Source organism: Gorilla gorilla, chromosome 9, assembly GCF_029281585.2.
Source record: "Gorilla gorilla gorilla isolate KB3781 chromosome 9, NHGRI_mGorGor1-v2.1_pri, whole genome shotgun sequence".
In the NCBI taxonomy this organism is placed as follows: domain Eukaryota; kingdom Metazoa; phylum Chordata; class Mammalia; order Primates; family Hominidae; genus Gorilla; species Gorilla gorilla.
The window spans coordinates 98,248,132-98,269,428 of NC_073233.2; the positions used below are offsets into that span (position 1 = coordinate 98,248,132).

The 21,297-nt window shown below is 37.5% G+C and overlaps 1 long non-coding RNA gene across 1 annotated transcript in view; it reads left to right on the forward strand.

The window, feature by feature from the left end:
- Window positions 1-21,297, forward strand: part of LOC109028810 (uncharacterized) — a 724,848-nt gene that overhangs the window by 148,439 nt on the left and 555,112 nt on the right. The window lies entirely within an intron of this gene.

The window sequence follows — 21,297 nt, forward strand, 5'->3', positions numbered from 1 at the left end:
GTCTGCAGAGGTTACTGCTGTCTTTTTGTTTGTCTGTGCCCTGCCCCCAGAGGTGGAGCCTACAGAGGCAGGCAAGCCTCCTTGAGCTGTGGTGGGCTCCACCCAGTTGGAGCTTCCAGGCTGCTTTGTTTACCTAATCAAGCCTGGGCAATGGCGGGCGCCCCTCCCCCAGCCTTGCTGCCGCCTTGCAGTTTGATCTCAGACTGCTGTGCTAGCAATCAGTGAGACTCGGTGGACGTAGGACCCTCCGAGCCTGGTGCGGGATATAATCTCATGGTGCGCCGTTTTTTAAGCCGGTCCGAAAAGCACAATATTTGGGTGGGAGTGACCCGATTTTCCAGGTGCGTCTGTCACCCCTTTCTTTGACTCGGAAAGGGAACTCCCTGACCCCTTGCGCTTCCCAAGTGAGGCAATGCCTCGCCCTGCTTTGGCTCGCGCATGGTGCGTGCACCTACTGACCTGCGCCCACTGTCTGGCACTCCCTAGTGAGATGAACCCGGTACCTCAGATGGAAATGCAGAAATCAGCGGTCTTCTGCGTCGCTCAGGCTGGGAGCTGTAGACCGGAGCTGTTCCTATTCGGCCACCTTGGCTCCTCCCCCAGCCATGGGTTCTTGAGCCAGTTTATCGGTGTTTGAATTTCAGCTCTGTTACTTATGCAAGTTACTTAATGCTTATGTGCTTCAGTTTTCTCATCTGAATAATAGGATAGAGACAATACTTATAGGATTCTTGTAAGGATTAAGTGAATTAATATATGTAAAACACTCAGGAATGCACATCGAGGGTGCTTGGTATATGTTAGCTGTCATTATCCAATAAAGGTAAGTTGGATGAGGCAGAACCCTTTTGTATTTTGTTTACCACTTTTTCTTCAACGTATAGCAAATAATAAGTGCTCAATGAGTATTTATTGAATTAAATAAATGAATGTTTTGGAATAGTGTGTATGCTACGTGCCCTGTCCTAGACAATCGACTGAAGGACACATGAGATATTGTCCCTTCTCTTTTAGAGGCTTTCAGTATTATGAGTCCTGGCTTTCCACACATTCCCTACTTCTTAATATCTTTGTTCTGCACTTGTTTGGTTTGTTATTGCTCTAGCATGTATGATCAGACCGCTCTCTGATAACAGGACACAGTCTTCCTCCATTCTACCTGATAAAAAGAAGATAAGAATGGTTTCAGTTGCAGAACTGAGGGAGTTTCTGTGTGATGGCTTATACTTTATCTGTGAAATAAAAAAATTAAGGTACATGGGTGAGGAGACTGATGTGGAGAAGTGGTAGAAACTGCTAGTGCTTCATAATACTCATGTTCTCTCATCCTTCCTGGACATACAGGTCGCAGCTTCCCTTGTCATTAGGTGCATCCAGGTATCTGATTTTTGGCCAAAGTAAATACTGGTGGAGGCAATGTACACTGGCCCATTTAACCCATGGGGACATCTCTGAATTCTCTCTTTTTCTAAACTACAACTGAATTAAGAGGTTTCTGAGCATTTAGATAAAGTTGTGATGATTGCTAAACTATTGCCTGTCAGTTCCAAACCTGCCTTTTTACTTACTGCTTTGCCATTCTGCAGTGGAGTCTTAGCAAATTGCATTTCTTCTTTGCCAGATGACTCTTAGGCTCTGCCAATAGGGAACAATAAAAAGAGCTCAAAAGAGAGGAAAATGGAAGAAGGGACTTCCTCCTTTATGTCTGCTTTTCATCCCTGTCGGTGTTACACTAACTGTGGCCTTTACCTTAGCAGCAGCAGTTGGTACCAGTCTCCAGCTTTTATTCCAGCAATTATAGAACAAATCTCCTTGTTCCATAATAGGTATTATATTATATCTCAGAGGTAACAGCCAGATAATGGCCCTCTTCAACTCTTGAGTCCCAGGTCCATGGCATCTTGCTCAAATGTCTTGATTCTCTAACTCCTACCTGTTACCTTTGGTCTCCAACCTAGGGGCAGTATGTGCTTTCTGGTGATACTGTCTCACCAGAGATAGTATTTCCTCAGTGTTCCATTATTCACTTTTTCAATCTTCTAGCACCAATTTAACTTACTCCTTATACTAAATATTCTCTCTGAATTTCTAATATACTTTACTCCTATTGGACACTGACTCTAAGATGAATTTACAAAATGGAACGAGCCTGATCTCTGAGTCACTACTTGAACAAAAATTACTCAGGACAGCTGCTCTACCTGGACCTCCATAAGGGAAAATAAACTGATTAATCTAAACCACAGAGTGGGTGGATTGAGAAATATGGAGAGAGTGTCCAACAGTAGTTACAGAGTATGTGAAAATCAATTAACTTGAAAATTATAGCAAAATTGCTGGAGCCCTGGTTAAATAATTCATAGTCATACTTTCCCTGGTTGAATTGTACTTAGCTGTCCAGATGCAGTTATTGAGAGGCAGATGGATGAATTCATCAAGATTTGTGAATCTGCTAGATGAATGATACAGGAAGAGAAATGAGAAAAGAGGAAAATAGTGAAGTACAAAACAGTTTTTAAAATAGTCTATATTTCAGTTGAAAACAAATATATTTCCTGATTTCTATACGTTTCTTCAGATGCCTCTGCCATTCCATATATTATGTTTGTAGGAAAGTCACAGAGAAAAGCGAAAATTTACTTTATAAAACTTACTTGGTGTCATTTGATATTTGAGAGATCAATACATCATTCTGTTAATTTTTAATTTGTTTAAAATTTAAAAAATATATTTTAGAAGAATGTATTTTAAATATAAATGCAAATACGAAAGTATTGGTCTGCCTGATCAATAACAAATGTTAGGAGTTTGTTAAAGCTCTGGAATATTGTTTTCAGGTTTGTGATTATACATTTTCTTTGTTTGATTTGAATGTATTTTAGTTTTTGCTACATATCCTACTTTGAATTGATTTTAATTAAACTGCATGGGATAATTTATATCATGCCAATAATTTACATTAAATAATATTAAAATACAGTTAAAACAGAAGTACTTTATTTGACAGATGTGATAACCTCAGGAATATTTAATTTTAAGTCCCATATCAATATTACAGATACTGTACACAGGAGTTGAAATTTCAGTCGCTTCTGTGAACCAGATGGAAGGTCATTTTTCTTTAGTCATGAGGAAAAGTTACGAAGCAAAGCTGTCACAAAGTGTTTCATCAGCCCTTCAGCCCACAGACTGAAGAGTGGGAATTTTCATTATGTATAATGCAAGGCAGCTAACCCTACTTATTGCACTGAATTTCAATGCATATTCAATTCAATGAGAAGGAATTCAGAAACATTATATGCTTTTCTTATGGCTGTAGAGCATACCAATATCAATTCAAAGCAATGATCATATTATGAGTTGGTAGTATATTGTGCATGTTTATAGGTAAGATTTCCATTACAGAAGGCATTCATAAAGGAGGTTTTCAACAAATTTATTACAAAGAAAACATCCTCCATGACTATTAAAATGAAATGCTCATCAAAAACTCTGCTAACTGTAGTGATATTAAGATGTTTGACCCTTTAAAAATCAATCATTTTGCCAGCAATAGTTGGCACATGTAATGATGTATTACTATTTATATTTAATTTCTGGACAAAGATTAGAGTTCCTCATAGTTATTCTACATTTCAAGTGTCAGGAGTACAACACTTGTTTTGGTGACACAAAAATTAGCAAGCTAGTAAAATCTTTATAAGACCAAGTGCCAAAAAATCTTTTAAAGATATTGGTTGAAATTCTGACTTAATATGGATAGGGACTTGCCTATTCTTCTTACCATTGGTTTCCCAATGCTTAACCACGTATTGGACATATAGGATGGTCTTTAAAATATTTGTGAATAAAAATAGAGCTAAATTGTACATCACATAATAATTTTCAAGAGCTCAGTTACCTATATTGATAAAAAGAACAATAATTATTAAAAGCATATATCCTGAATATGTAATACCTTGTATTTTGAATTAATAAATTCATTTAATGTCTCAGTCAACAGTTAAGTATGATCTAATTTCAGATTTTCTTCCCTATGTGTGTTACATACTCATTGCCTAATTTATCCACTTTAAAGAAATTATTGAGGTTACTTGTTTTCAAATCATTATTGCTTTTATCACTGAGCTTTTGTGAATTCTTTCTCTTTTTTTTCTAGGACTGTAGGAGTACAGTATAGACAGAAGAAAACGGGTTATTTTATATTTGTTAGCTCTAACAAATGATTGTTTCAGAATCTTGTTCACCACTAATCATCAGTGTGCTTTAATCACCCTGATTTATAACCTTTCATCTGCTATTCCAGGAACTCCTAGAATCCTATCACATAGTGAAAAATGTCTGTAATTTGTGAGGCTAGTTTGTGCCAGATATTGTGCTAGGCACTTTGTGTACATTATCTTTAATCCTCACAACATCTCTGCAAAGTAATTATTTTTGTTCCAGTTTTTATTTAAAAACAATGAGTGTGCTGCCCACGATCCTCTAGCTGCTAAGTGATGGAACTGAAACCCTTGTTTGTTGCCTGAGTCCAGAGCGTCTTAATAACTAGTGTCTCCCACTTTTGTTCTAGGTAGTGATTTTGGCTCTTTCCCATAAGCAGCTCTTTATGTCTTAAGTTGAATTCCTCTGAGAGTCTGCCCCATCTTAGGGGCATCTCTGAAACAGAAGGATGATTGACTAGCCATCCCCATGTTGGGTTGATCTTTCTCCAATACAAGGAATGCCTGGCAGGATCTATTTTGACAGTGTAGTTATTTCTACTTGGGATTTTGCCACTGATAAATTTGGCTTGCGTAAAATTCTCAACCAGCTTGGCCAACTTTCTCCTTCTGCCAGACCAGGTCTGTGGGTTACAAGTAGCTCCATGATGCTATTTAATGTATTAAAAATCATAAATAGTTTGGGTTTTAATTATGTGGTGGCTAACACCAGTAATGAGAGGGAGATTGGTGTTATGGAATATGATGTAATGAGATGAAGTACTTTAAGATCTAAATGACCTTGCAAGTATCAGACCCTTTATTCTCCAATGATATCAAAGAGAATTTTTTTGTATATCTATTTTGGTTTTTAGTAATCTGAAATATTATAAATACTTGTGATAACTAATAAAAATAAAGGCACAAATATAACAGGGACATGTAAATATTAGCTTTCAAGTGCCTTCCAAGGCCAATTTAGATCTCAAAGTCTTCTCATACTTTATGGTCCTATAAAGCCCTTCATAAGATAAAGAACACAGGGGATTGATTATAGATGGCTTGCATAGTTTTGGTAATCTCTTTGGAGGCACATATAAATATATATGTAAATATAACATATAGATAATTGTATAAATTTCTTTGAAATTTATATTAAATTACTGTCTACTCTTTGTGAAGTATACTTTCATGCTTAGAGTTTTAAAATAAATTTGGGCAGCCTCAGAAAGGTGTTCATAAAAGTTATCACTAATAATGGTAACTGTCTTGGCTTTTCTCTCTTTTTCTACTACTTTGAAAAGTAAAATATAGAAAGCAATTGTTCATTACCTTTTCTACTTACGGGTGTACTATTTAATTCCCCCACACTAAAATTGAGATTAGAAAGACAAAGCTTATTACCTGTGGAACATTTGGTCTCTCAATGTATCAGTTTCTCAATGTATCATACTTTTAAAATGGGGCCAAATAATGCTGTTCACCTCACAGATATAATAGATAGTATAATATAGTGGTCAAGTAGAGTCTTTCAATTAGACAGATAACTTTCTAGATATGTGACCTTGGCAAACTGTTAAATCCATGTGAGCCACAGTCACCATATCTAAGATAATGCAGTTGACAGAAATCTTCCCACATTATCATGGAGGAGATTAAATATGATATTTATGGAATGCTTAGCAAAGTTCCTGGCCATAAGATAATAATTAAATAAGTAGCAGTTAATAATCATATTCATAACATATTAACAAATTTATAAACAGTAACATATTACATAAGTTTATAATATGTTAATCTTAAGTTTTAGAAATTAAGAATTAGATTATCTGGTTTAAGTTTTAGGACTTCAAACTTGTATGCAAAAAGGAGCCAGAAAATTGGTGAAATATTTTGGAAAGACAGCCCACTATGTGATATACTGGAAGTTGTAGATGAAGAAAATCTTTAGCAACCAGCCACAACAAAGAGGAAGAATTTGTTTGAAAAATTAGAAACACATATAGTGGGGTACATAGGTAAATATTGTGATAGCATTTTGATTTCAGTAGTATCTGTCATCTCAAGGATAATAAAACTTCAAGGGTTGTTTGTTGATCTGATGAGATAATAAATACAAACATCCACATGTTGTTGCCATATAGTAGCTACTCAATAGATGTATGTTGCTTTCCTTTAGAGTATAAATTGCTTGAGAAGGATCATGGTTTTGCTCTCTGCTTCTCAAACATAGTGCCTTATATAGAGTAGATAATATCATTTTTCTAACAATTGTAGTTTATTCACTATTAAATGTATTGTAGTTGTTGAGGCAGAATAATTCATTTCTTTATTATTTATTCAGTCAAGTTACATTAAACACCTACTGTGTGACAGGTGCTGTGCTACATGTTAGAGACTAAATGAATATGACAAAACAGAGTTCTCATCTTTACAGAAATAATAACCTAGTTGGGGGAGCATCTCACTGCATAAATAATTATAATACACTCTAGATAGTTAGGCTCTAACATAATTTCAGTGAGGATACATGGAGGAAATAATGTTAGAAATACAAAAATCAAAATGGAACTCTGTTTTCCAAAGTATCAGATAGTTTTAGAGATGGGACATTTACTTAACCCAGTTATATTACATTCTGTTAATATTGTATATGAAATATCCCAAATTGCTTAAGTATGCTTATGAAAAAAAGAATAGTACTGTTTGTGATTTCTATTAGCAGCATAAACAATGGTGAATACAAGAAATCCACAGAAATCTGTGTTCTTAGCTGAACATTCCATGTTGTAGATGACTCTCTTGGGGTTTAAATATTTTTTTCTACTGTTGTTTCTTTTACTAAGCTCCAAGTTGTTTGCTACTATATGTTATAAGGAATACAATGTCTCGGCCCTTTTGGCTTTAGCAGAATAGAAAATTAAGTTTTGATTTATCTTCTTCCTACACAAATTCTACTTTTTTCCACAGGCATTTTTATAGATGTTCTTTTAAAATAATTCAGATACACTATTTATACTCCTTTCAAGGTGTTGCTTTTCTGACTTGTGCTTAAAAAAACATGCCATAGGGCCAGGCGCAGTGGCTCACACCTGTAATCCCAGCACTTTGGGGGGCTGAGGCGGACGGATCACCTGAGGTCAGTAGTTCAGCCTGGCAAACATGGTCAACGCCATCTCTACTAAAAATACAAAAATTAGCCGGGCGTGGTGGCAGGCACCCGTAATATCAGATACTTGGGAGGCTGAGTCAGGAGAATTGCTTGAACCCGGGAGGTGGAAGTTTCAGTGAGCCGAGATCATGCCACTGCATTCCAGCCTGGGCAACAGAGTGAGACTCTGTCACAAAAAAAAAAAAAAAGCCATAGTTCTTCTCTTGAAATACTTTCTTGCTAGCTTTTTTGATACAAGTGAGCATTTTCTTGAGAGTGGTGTCTTTCTGCATTCATAACTTACAACTATAAAATTTTATTATTTACTCATAATTTATATTTTAAAGTAATCCAAGCACATTTTTCTTTTAAATCACAGTGCTTAAAGTCTTAAAATGAAGAATATTTGTCCTCTTCCCCAAATTTTCATCCCTCAATTCCTTCTTCTGAAGCGAGTTCTATTAACTCCTATTAGTTTCTTCTAGTAACTTTCTCTAAGTAAAATGCTTGTCTTATTTCTTGATTTATCAATTTTATGATCATTTTCTGTTTTCTACCTACAATAGTTGAAGATTAAATTCTTGCATCTGTACATTTTGTGATAGATTTATTGTATTACTGGACTCAATTTTTACACCTTGCTATGTTCACACCCTTTAAAAGTATCTTCCCAAACTTAGTCTGAGGTTTGCCATATGGGTTTGCTTTTACACTGACACTTTGGCAGAACTGATGCAAGGAGAGGCTTCAAAAAGCATTAGGACATTTTTATTTTCTCCCTTGGATTTTTTTTTTTTTTTTTTTTTTGGCGGAGTCTTGCTCTTGTTGCACAGCCTGGAGTGTAGTAGGGTGATCTCGGCTCACTGCAACCTCCGCCTCCCTAGCTCAAGGGATTCTCCTGCCTCAGCCTCCCGAGTAGCTGGGATTATAGGCACATTGCCACCCTGCCCGGCTAATTTTTGTATTTTTAGTAGAGATGGGGTTTTACCATGTTGGCCAGGCTGGTCTCGAGCTCCTGACCTCAGGTGATCCGGGCCTCCTCGGCCTCCCAAAGTGCAAGGATTACAGGCGTGAGCTACTGCGCCTGGCCGGATCTTTGTGCATGCCATGAGAGCAAGTCCAGTCCAACCTACTGAAGGATCAGAGACTTCGGGGATAACAACTGAGTGGTCCCAGCTGCAACCTTTCTGGACCTTTTATTCCTTAGCTAAGCTGACAGCTGACTGAATACACTTGAGTAAATCCAGTTGGTATTAACAGAATTAGCCAACCTGTGAACTCATTAAAAAAAAAATGTTTTTAGCTATGTTTTAGAGTAAAATACGTTGCCTTTTTTCACTTTCCAAATATGGTTGTATTGTATTATCTATTCTACCAATCTCCTGCCTCTCTCCCGATCCTTTTTATTTTTTGTTTTGAGCACTCTTGCTCATGCTCTAAGTGAAATTGTTGTTTTCTAGACATGCATTTCATCCTGAGGCTTCTACTTGCTGCTCTTCTGGGTTGAATATGCTGCCATTATCTACAATGACTTTTTAATTTTGGTTAACTCTCTTGTTTTGCAGGACATATTCCACAATTCAATCCAAGAAAGTGTGGATGTGAAGTGTATATTCTGAGTGCTTAAAAATTGAAATTATCAGCTGGGCTGTGGTGGCTCACGCCTGTAATCCCAGCACTGTGGGAGGCCAAGGCGGGTGGATCACCTGAGGTCAGGAGCTTGAGACCAGCCTGGCCAACATGGTGAAACCCTGTCTCTATTAAAAATATGAAAATCAGCCTAGTGTGGTGGCACGCACCTATAATCCCAGCTACTCGGGAGGCTGAGGCAGGAGAATTGGCTTGAGCCTGGGAGGCAGAGGTTGCAGTGAGCCGAGATTGTGCCACTGTACTCCAGCCTAGGCTACAGAGTGAGACTCCATCTCAAAAAAAAAAAAAAAATTGAAATTACCTTTATTATATATTCAACTCATTTGATATATTGATATCCTAAATGGAAAATTATTTTTCCTAAAAAATTTGACAGCATTTATCCTATGTCTTTTAGCATACATGTAGCTATTTAGAAGTCTATTATTCTTAGTCTCATTTATTTGTATATAACCTGTCCTCCAACTGTCTGGATGCACTTAGGATCCTTTTCTGTGGATTTCTTCATTGTAACATGAAATAATGAACTCAGCAGCAAATAATAAAGTGAGCTTATTTAGGATGATGTTTGGAAAGTTAGATCTATCCACAGATAAAAGTAAAACTGGATTGATGTTAACACTGTAGGCCAAAGTAGAATCTAGGTGAATAAAAAACCAAAATATGAAAGGTAAAAATATAAAGCTAATAAATGAAAATATAGGAAAATACCTTTGCAATCTGTGGAAACAACTTAAACAAAATTTAAAAAGCATAAACACTTAGATTTAAAAGTTGAATTTGACTTTTTAATGATTGCCATTCTAACTGGTGTGAGATGGTATCTCATTGTGGTTTTGATTTGCATTTCTCTGATGGCCAGTGATGATGAGCATTTTTTCATGTGTTTTTTGGCTGCATAAATGTCTTCTTTTGAGAGTGTCTGTTCATGTCCTTCACCCACTTTTTGATGGGGTTGTTTGTTTTTTTCTTGTAAATTTGTTTGAGTTCATTGTAGATTCTGGATATTAGCCCTTCGTCAGATGAGTAGGTTGTGAAAACTTTCTCCCATTTTGTAGGTTGCCTGTTCACTCTGATGGTAGTTTCTTTGGCTGTGCAGAGCTCTTTAGTTTAATTAGATCCCATTTGTCAATTTTGTCTTTTGTTGCCATTGCTTTTGGTGTTTTACACATGAAGTCCTTGCCCATGCCTATGTCCTGAATGGTAATGCCTAGGTTTTCTTCTAGGGTTTTTATGGTTTTAGGTCTAACGTTTAAGTCTTTAATCCATCTTGAATTAATTTTTGTATAAGGTGTAAGGAAGGGATCCAGTTTCAGCTTTCTACATATGGCTAGCCAGTTTTCCCAGCACCATTTATTAAATAGGGAATCCTTTCCCCATCGCTTGTTTTTCTCAGGTTTGTCAAAGATTAGATAGTTGTAGATATGCGGCGTTATTTCTGAGGGCTCTGTTCTGTTCCATTGATCTATATCTCTGTTTTGGTACCAGTACCATGCTGTTTTGGTACATGCTGTTACTGTAGCCTTGTAGGATAGTTTGAAACAACAGGTGCTGGAGAGGATATGGAGGAATAGGAACACTTACACTGTTGGTGGGACTGTAAACTAGTTCAACCATTGTGGAAGTCACTGTGGCAACTCCTCAGGGATCTAGAACTAGAAATACCATTTGACCCAGCCATCCCATTACTGGGTATATACCCAAAGGACTATAAATCATGCTGCTATAAAGACACATGAACATGTATGTTTATTGCGGCACTATTCACAATAGCAAAGACTTGGAACCAACCCAGTGTCCAACAATGACAGACTGGATTAAGAAAATGTGGCATATATACACCATGGAATACTATGCAGCCATAAAAAATGATGAGTTCATGTCCTTTGTAGGGACATGGATGAAATTGGAAATCATCATTCTCAGTAAACTATCACAAGGACAAAAAACCAAACACTGCATGTTCTCACTCATAGGTGGGAATTGAACAATGAGAACACATGGACACAGGAAGGGGAACATCACACTCTGGGGATTGTTGTGGGGTGGGTGGAGTGGGGAGGGATAGCATTGGGAGATATACCTAATGCTAAATGACGAGTTAATGGGTGCAGTACACCAGCATGGCGCATGTATACATTTGTAACTAGCCTGCACATTGTGCACATGTACCCTAAAACTTAAAGTATAATAATGATAAAATTTAAAAAAAATTGAATTTGATCACATCAAAATAAGAAATTTTTGTTCACTAAATAATGCCACAAAGTTAATAGATGATACATATGGATAGCAAATGTGTGATGTCTAAAATGAAATCAGAGGTAGATAGAACTTGACTTTCATTTTTTTCACGTTCTTTAGATTGTTAGTGTTTTTTTAAAGAGACAAATATATTTCTACTTTTTGTCAGCTTCATGAAAATCACATTTTTATAAAATGTTAGTAAATGTTATAAACAATTTTAGTAAATATTTAATGATCATCAGTTACATACTAGGCATGATGACAGAGTCTGTGAATATAACAATGAACAAAACAAGCATAAACCTTGGCTTCCTGAAGATTATATAATAAATTGTCTCTACCTAGTTTTGGGAGGTTTGTTTGGAAGCTAGAAGTTCTTGATTAGCAAGTAGCAGGGACAAGAGCCAGCAAATCTATGGTTATATAGATAGGAGTCTTAGTTCTCTTTCTTGACTTAAATCCCCCCATTTTATTCTAGGTCATAATATTAGATAATAGAATCAATAGACAGAACTTATTTCAAATAAATTTAAACTAAAAAAAATGCATTCAGAGCCAGTGGGTAGACTAAACTGTGGTACCTTGAAGGGTCAAACATGATGACTTTTTTTTTTACAGGAGATAGATTTTTAAAGACTGAAATTCTAGTGTATAATATCATAAATAATGTCATAACAATGATACTTTTAGAATAAGAAAATGAATCAGGAATTATAATAATTCCCTTTGTATACTGTACTTAGCAGTCCATTTGGCACTACCTCGTTTGTACTTTGGTGCTGCATTTGATGACTGAGATAGACACAAGGAATAGCAGTGCTGTGTAATAAGAGACAAGACCAAAGCATACTTTTAGCTTTGTTTTCTTAGGTAATCACTATAATGTACCTGGGACTAATTTAGATAAATTTATTCCTACACATACATATATCTATAAACCAAGTGGTAAAACCTCAGGGCCTCTCACTTCAAGGACATCTCTATAATGTAGGAAGAATAAAAAATGTGACTTTGTGAGTCAGATTTCTTTTTTTTTCTATCTGATCTTTATTTTGCAGTGAAATATCATTTTCATGTAATATCCCATGTGATATTAGACAACCTTTTAAGTACAAATTGACTGCTTAGATAAGTCTTTCTTCATGTCCTTTTCTCAGAAAAAAAAATTGTGGAGTGATTTGCAGGAGTTAGGGGGGTTAGGGAGCACAACACAGAGAATAAAATTATATCTTTAATTAAGTGGTTGGCACTTAAATCCCATAAAATTCACTAAAATACTGAATGTTGGAAGCAAGAAAGTTCTTTAATGTAGGAGGAAATGTCATTTACCAAGGTACTCTATGTGATTATGTTACTGTACTTCAAGAACCAGGGAAGCGGGATGAATTTAGCCATAAATTCATTAGTTAACTCTCTCTATTGCTAGAGAAAAGACCTTGACAAAATATATTTCTGCAGACAGCCCAGCTCACAAATAGTACAGTAACAAGATTCTGAGTTTGCTCCTTGAAAACTCAAGGCTTGAGTTTTTACTGTTATCCTTGTCACCTGGTAAAAAATATTTCAAGATAACCTCTAAAATACACATAATGATCCAAACTAGATTAGCCAATACTTGATCCTTAATAAATAATGCTCTTAAACTCACCATCAGAACTGGCCTCTTGGACATATGACTGTGAACTAGCTCAGGGCTCCTTGTTTAGAATGGTCCTGCACTTGGTTTAATATTCAGCCATTTGCATCCTAAAATTCTTAATACTTATTGAACAAGGGGCTCTGCAGTTTTTTAAAATTTTTATTTAATTAATTAATTAATTTATTTATTTATTTATTTTGAGACAGAGTCTTCCTCTGTCACCCAGGCTGGAGTGCAGTGGCACGATCTCTGCTCACTGCAACCTCCGTCTCCTGGGTTCAAGCAATTCTCCTACCTTAGCCTCCCAAGTAGCTGGGATTACAGGAGCCTGCCACCACACCCAGCTAATTTTTGCATTTTTAGTAGAGACAGGGTTTCATCATGTTGGATAGGATGGTCTTGATCTCCTGACCTCGTGATCTGCCCGCCTCTGCCTCCCAAAATGCTGGGATTACAGGCGTGAGCCACTGCGCCCATCTGGGGCTCTGAAGTTTTATTTTGCACTGGGCCCTGAAAATTATCTGGTTGGTCCCACTACTCACTATTTAGTTCCACAGTATCTCCCCAGGTAGAAATTAGTGTCTATATACTCTCCTGAACTGCTGAAAATCATTCAAAAAAAAAAAAAGAAAGAAAGAAAGAAAAGAAAAGAAACAAATCTTGTTAAGATTAGTAGTATATTGATGCCTCATTACTTATTTTCACTCTGGGTTAGTGTCAAAGAAATGTAATGACATTGTGATCACATGTTCTCCTTGAAAATAGAATTTCCTCCTTTATTATCTTCCTCTCTCCTTTTTCTTGCCTCACCAATTCCCTTCTTTATTTTTATATTCCATTAGCTTTGCTAAAAGTGCATAAAATCCCATTTCATTACGTTTTCATTTGTGTAAAATGCTGATCATACTGAAGATACTGTATTATTTAATTTTAAAAACAAAATGACTATACACGTTATGAACCAAATAGTCTTAATGTATTTTTCTTCTTAATTCTCTATGACAGATTTTTTCAAGTGTATAATATTTAAATCAGTTAAACATTATCCTGAGGCCTCCTGTAGGCCAATAGTGTTCCTCCTCTTATAACCTTTCTTGAACTTCTCATTTTTACAGTGTTTGTATATTTTGAAACAATATATATTATTTATATGTTATAATATTTATGTATAGAAACAGTAGTATTAACTTAATTATAATTTTGATTAGGAAACTTTTATAGCAATAATAATTATACTTCATTTCTAATTTCTGTTTGACCATAACATAGTGTTCACACACTCTTACTAAAACAGTCTTAACAGAATATATTTTAAAAAAATTTTTAACTTTTAAGTTCCAGGGTACATGGGCAGGATATACAGGTTTGTTACACAGGTAAACATGTATCATGGTGGTTCGCTACACAGATCATCCCATCATGCAGATGTTAAGCCTAGTATACATTAGCTATTCTTTCTGATGCTCTTTTTCCTCCCACCCCCGACCCTCTGACAGGCCCCAGTATGTGTTGTTCCCTCATGTGTCCATGTGTTCTCATCATTTAGCTCCCACCTATAAGTGAGAATATGCAGTATTTGGTTTTCTGTTCCTGCATTGGTTTGCTGAGGATAATGGCTTCCAGCTCCATGCATGTCCCTGCAAAGGAAATGATCTTGTTCATTTTTATGGCTACGTAGAATTCCATCACATATATTTACCACATTTTCTTTATCCAGTCTATCATTGATGGGCATTTAGATTCATTCCATGTCTTTGCTACTGTGAATAGTGCTGCAGTGAATGCACACATGCATGTATATGTATAATAGAACCATTTCTATTCCTTTGGGTATATACCCAGTAATGGGATTGCTGTGTCAAGTGGTATTTCCGCCTCTAGGTCTTTGAGGAATCACCACAGTCTTCTACAATGGTTGAACTAATTTACATTCCCACCAACACTGTAAAAGCTTTCTTATTTCACCACTCCCACCAACAGTGTAAAAGCACTTTTTCTTCACAACCTTGCCAGAATCTATTGTTTTTTATTTTTTTGACTTTTTAAATAATAGCTGTTCTGACTGGTGTGAGATGGTATCTTACTGTGGATTTTATTTGCGTTTCTGATCAATGATGTTGAATTTTTTTATATGTGTTTGTTGGCTGCATGTATGTCTTCTTTTGAGAAGTGTCTGTTCATGTCCTTTGCCCACTTTTAAATGGATTTCTTTTGTGTGTAAATTTAAGTTCCTTTTAGATGCTGGATTAGACCTTGTCAGATGCGTAGTTTGCAAAAATTTTCTCCAATTCTGTAGGTTGTCTGTATATTCTGTTGATAGTTTCTTTTGTTGTGCAGAAGCTCTTTAGTTTAATTAGATCCTGATCCTGTTTCTCATTTTTTTTTTTTTTTGCAATTGTTTTGGGCATCTTTGTCCTGAAATACTTGCTTGTGTCTACATCCTATAGGGCGTTGCCTTGATTTTCTTCTAGGGTTTTTACAGTTTTAGGATTTATGTTTAAGTCTTTGATCCATTTTGAGTTGATCTTTGTATATGATGTAAGGAAGGGGTCCATTTCAATTTTCTGTATATGGCTATCCAGTTCTCCCAGCTCCATTTATTAAATAGGCAATCATTTCTGCATTGCTTATTCTTGTCAGGTTTGTCAAAGATCAAATGGTTGTAGGTGTGCAGTCTTATTTCTGGGTTCTTACTCTGTTCCATTGATCTACATGTCTGTTCTTGTACCAGTACCATGATGCTTTGGTTACCGTAGCCTTGTAGTATAGTTTGAAGCTGGGTAGCTTGATGCCTCCAGCTTTGTTCTTTTTGGTTAGGATTGCCTTGGCTCTTTGTGCTCTTTTTTGGTTTCATATGAATTTAAATGTTTTTTTTTTTTCTAATTCTGTGTAGAATGCCAGTAGTAGTTTAATAGGAGTGGCATTGAATCTATAAATTGCTTTGGGGGCAGTATGGCCATTTTCACAATATTGATTCTTCCTATTCATGAGCATGGAATGTTTTTCCATTTGTTTATATCATCTCTGATTTCTTTCAGCAGTGGTTTGTAGTTCTCCTTGAAGATGTCCTTCACTTCCCTTGTTAGCTGTATTCCTAAGTATTTTATTCTTTTTGTGGTAATTGTGAATGAGAGTTCATTCATAATTTGGCTCCTGGCTTTCCTGTTGTTGGGTATAGGAATGCTAGTGATTTTTGCACATTTATTTTGTATCCTGATACATTGCTGAAGTCGCCTATCAACTTAAGAAGCTTTTGGGCTGAGGCAATGGGATTTTCTAGATACAGGATCATGTCTTCTGCAAACAAAGATAGTTTGACTTTCTCTATTCCAATTCCATTACCCTTTATTTCTTTCTCTTGCCTGATTGCCATGGTGAAACTTCCAATACTGTGTTGAGTAAGAGTGGTGAGAGAGGGCATCTTTGTCTTGTGCTGATTTTCAAGGGGAATTCTTCCAGCTTTTGCCCATTCAGTATGATATTGGCTGTGGGTTTGTCATATATGGCTCTTATTATTATGAGGTATGTTCTTTCAATACCTAGTTTAGTGAGAGTTTTAACCTGAAGGGATGTTGAATTTTATTGAAGGCCTTTTCTGCATTTATTGAAAGAGTCATGTGGTTTTTGTTTTTAGTTTTGATTATGTGATAAATCATATTTATTGTTTTGCATATGTTGAACCAACCTCACATCCCAGGGATGAAGCCTATTTGGTCACAGTGGATAAGTTTTTGATGTGCTTCTAGCATTGGTTTGCCAGTATTTTATTGAGATTTTTGCATCAATATTCACCAAGGATATTGGCCTGTAGTTTTCTGTTTGTGTATCTTCACCAGGTTTTGGTATCTGCATGATGCTCGCCTCATAGATTGAGTTAGGGAGAAGTTCCTCCTTTTCAATTTTTTGGGGATAGTTTCAGAAGGAATAGTAGCAGCTCTTCTTTGTTCCTCTGGTAGAATTCAGCTGTGAATCCTTCTGGTCCTGGGCTTTTTTTGGTTAGTAGGCTATTTATTACTGCCTAAAATTCAGAACTCATTATCAGTCTATTCAGGGATTCAATTTCTTCCTGGTTCAGTCTAGGGTGGGTGTTTGTGTCCGGGAATCATCCATTTCTTCTAGACGTTCTAGTTTATGTGCATAGAGGTGTTTACGGTATTCTTTTATGGTGGTTTCTATCTCTGTGGGGTCAGTGGTGATATCGCCCTTAGCATTTCTTATTGTGTGCATTTGAATCTTTTTTATTCTTTGTTGGTCTAGCTAGTGTTGTATCTATTTTATTTTACTTATCAAAAAACAGCTCCTGGATTCATCGGTATTTTGAAGGGCTTTTCATGTCTCTATCTCCTTCATACTATTATGTAATGCCCTTCTTTGTCTTTTTAAATCTTTATTGGTTTAAAGCCTGTTTTGTCAGAAACTAGGATTGTAACTTCTGCTTTTCTTTGTTCCCCATTTGCTTGGTAAGTTTTTCTCATCCCTTTATTTTGAGTGTATGTGTTTCTTTGCATGTGAGATTGGTCTCTTGAAGATGGCATACCAATGGTTCCTGGTTCTTTATGCAGCTTGCCACTCTGTGTCTTTTAATTGGAGCATTTAGCCTATTTACATTTAAGGTTAGTATTGCTATGTGTGGATTTGATCCTGCCATCATAATGCTAGCTGGTTATTTTGCAGACTTGTTTATATGGTTGCTTCATAGTGTCACTGTGTACTTCAGTGTGTTTTTGAAGTGGCTGGTAACAGTTTTTCCTTTCCATATTTAGTGCTTCCTTTGAGAGCTCTTGCAAGGCAAGTCTGGTGATAATGAATTCCATCAGCATTTGCTTGTCTGAAATGGATCTTATTTCTCCTTCACTTATGAAGCTCAGTTTGGCTGGATATGAAATTCTTAGTTTGAAATTCTTTTCTTTAAGAATGTTGAATATTGGTCCCTAATCTCTTCTGGCTTATAGGGTTTCTGCTGAGAGGTCTGCTGCTAGTCTGATGGGCTTCCCTTTGTAGGTTACCTGGCCTTTCTCTCTAGTTGCCCTTAACATTCTCCCCTTCATTTCAACCTTGGAGAATCTGATTATGTGTCTTGCAGATGATCTTCTCATGGAGTATCTTACTGGAGTTCTCTGCATTTCCTAAATTTGAATATTGGCCTATCTTGTTAGGTTGGGGAAGTTCACCTGAATGATATCTTGTAGTGTTTTCCAACTTGGTTCCATTCTCTCTGTCTCTTTCAGGTACCCCAATCAGTTGTAGATTTGGTCTCTTTACATAATCCCATAGTTCTTGGAGGTTTTATTCATTCCTTTTTTTTTTTTTTTCTCTGTTCTCGACTGCTTGTGTTTTTTCAGAAAGATAGTCTTCAAGCTTTGAGATTCTTTCCTGTGCTTGGTCTATTTGCCTAGTCTTCCATTATTGGAACGCTAAGCTTGTAGGAGGTATTTATGTCCATTCTACCACTCAAGGTCATCACAAGGTCTGATTTTTCACACAAAAAATTTGCAACCTCTGCCATAAATGGGTTAATACTTGTGATTGCATTGTGAAGTTACTGTAGTGTATTTTCAGCTCTAACAGGTTGGTTATGCTCTTCTCTAAACTGGCTATTTCAGCTGTCAGCTCCCATATTATTTTTTCATGATTCTTAGCTTCTTTGCATTGGGTTACAGCATGCTCCTTAGCTCAGGAAAGTTCATTATTACCAACCTTCTAAAGCCTACTTCTGTCATTTCATCCATCTCAGCCTCAGTCCTGTTCTGAGCTTTTGCTGCAGAGGTGTTGGGGTCATTTTGAAGAAAAGGGGCACTCTGGCTTTTTGAGTTTTTGGCATTTTTGCATTGATTCTTTCTCATGTTTGTGGGCTTATCTACCTTCAGTCTTCAAGGCTGCTGACCTTTACATGTTTTTTTTGTGTGTGTGGGTTTTGTTGTTGTTGTTGTTGTTGTTTTCTGTTTGTTTTGGGTTTTTTAACAGGTCATTCTTCCATGGGGCTGCTGTGGTATGCTGGGGGAGCCACTCCAGACCCTAGTTGGCTTATGTTTTCCCCATCCTGGGAGGTATCACCAGTGAAAGCTGCAAAACAGCAAAGATGGCAGCCTGACCCTTCCTCTGGAGGCTCTGTCCCAAGGGGTTACTGACATATTGCTGGCCCTAATGTGCCTGTAGGAGGTGGCTGGAGAATCCGGTTGGGAGATCCTTCTCCCAGTCAGGAGGAACGGGATCAGGGACCCACTTAAAGAAAGAGTCTGGCTGCTTTTTGGCAGAGCGGCTGTGTTGTGTTGGGTATCCCTTCAGGCCCCAGTTGGTTTGGGCTCTCCAATGCCCACAAGCTGGACTGGCTGAGAAGCCCAAAAGGCCAAGGTCGTGGCCTGCCCCACCCCTCAGGCACTTCATCCCAGGGAGAAATTAGAGCTCTGTTGGCCCATAGAACATAGGTGGGGTTGGCTGGAGGCCTGTCTTCGAGGACCTGGCTGGGAGGATCCACTTTACCAGGAGGAGTGGATTGAGGTGCTGCTTAAAGAAGCAATCTGGCCACGCCTCAACAAAAGAGCTGTATCATGTTGGGGAACAGCATTTGCCCCTATCAGCTTGGACTCTCCAAAGCTTGCAGGCTGGAAGGGCTGAGTCATCCAACCAACCCAGGTGGTAGCCCTCCTTCCTTTAGGCACTTCATCCCATGGAGAGGTCAGAGCTCTGTCCTTAACATGTGTGGGCAGGCAGGCATGGCTGACCTCCTAGCCTAGCTAGGAGGTCTCACCCAGTGATCAGGCCCAGCTTAAAGAAGCAGTTTGGCCATGATCTGGCAAAGCAGCTGTGCTATGCTGCCGGGGGGACCCTTCCTCATCCAGACTGTTTGGGCTCTCCAAAGCCCACAAGCTAGAATGGCTGAATTCACCAAACAGCAGAGATGGTGCCTGCCCCTCCCCATGGAGGCTCCATCCAATTTCAGGCAGGCTACACCCTGTTGCTGGTGGCTGGTTGGAATTCCAAGCCAGGGGGTTTTATCTGGTGAATTGCAGTGGAAGTGGGGCCTGCAGAATGATGCTGCCCAGCTCCCTGGATTCTGTCCACCTTCCTAGGAGTATGTGCAGACCTCCCATTGCCTGAGTTGCAGACATGTTTGTTGGGGATCCCAGGGCTGAAGTATGTAAAGTTCCTGGGTCTTTGTACCTGCCTGAGCATCTGTTCTGCCAAGACTTCACACTGCTCTATGTGTCTGCCCCAAAGTCCGGGTGGCATGAGATCACAAGGGGATCTCCTTATCCATGGGTTGCAAAGATCCGTGGAAGAAGCGTGGATTCCTCCCATGGTCCCACAATTACTTACCACTTCCCTTGGCTGGAGGTGGAGGTTCCCTTGGCTCCACCTTGCTCCTGTGTGGGCCTTCGCCCCACCTTGCTTTTCTTCGTTTTCTGTGGGTTGAGTTGTTTCCCTAATCAGTCTCTATGCAAGAACCTCGATATTTCAGTTGAAGGTGCTATATGCACTTACTCCTTTTCATTCCTTTCTGTGAATGCCACAGACTGCAGCTGCTTCTAACTGGCCATCTTGGCCCCTCCCCCAGTAGTCTTTTTCTAGAGTACATATTTATACTGCATTATAAATTAACTTTATTGTAACAGGCCATATAAAGCTCCAGTTTCTGTTCTAACAAAAAAATGCCAATTATGCTCATGTGTTTATGCTTGAAGTTTTAATTGTAACACTATACTATCTCTCAGGGTAATCATAAGATATGTGGTCTCCATTATTTTCACAGGCAATCATAAGGTATGTAGATTCCATTCTTTTCCCCTTCTCTGGCCCCATTCTGTCCTGCCCACAGATCATTAATATTTACATTGAGTCTCGCGCTTCCTAAGGGGGCCGTTTCATCCAGGCTTCTTAATTTATTATTTCCACTTCTACTTATTCTCCCCTTGTATTCTTATTACTGGTATTGCTGGCATATTTTTTTCAGCTAGATTGGGTGCAGACTTCAACAGACAGAATAAGAATATTAAATGGAACCTCAGAAAATCAGCAGTTAAACATAAAAAATACTTGAAGCCTATGAAATGAAGGTTGTACTAATGGATTTCTATGATTCTATGATAATGATAAATATATTTTTGCTAAAACATAGAGTCAAACATATTTTACATCTTTCGCCTTGAAGTTGCCAAAACCTTTGGGCCATCAGAATTTGATCTGTAGGTACTCTAAAATTCTAAAATAAGAGATATGTTTGATCTTTGTGAATTTTCCCTAGTTAAGCCCTTATTAAATTGTATCAGGCAGTCTCATTGCCTGATATTTCTTGATGAGTCAATTTTGGGGGTTAAAACACTGGAGATAAGTGTTAACATTTTAAAGATATTATGCATTTATTCTCATTTAATTTGACAAAGGTTTATTGGATGTTTACTCTATAACTC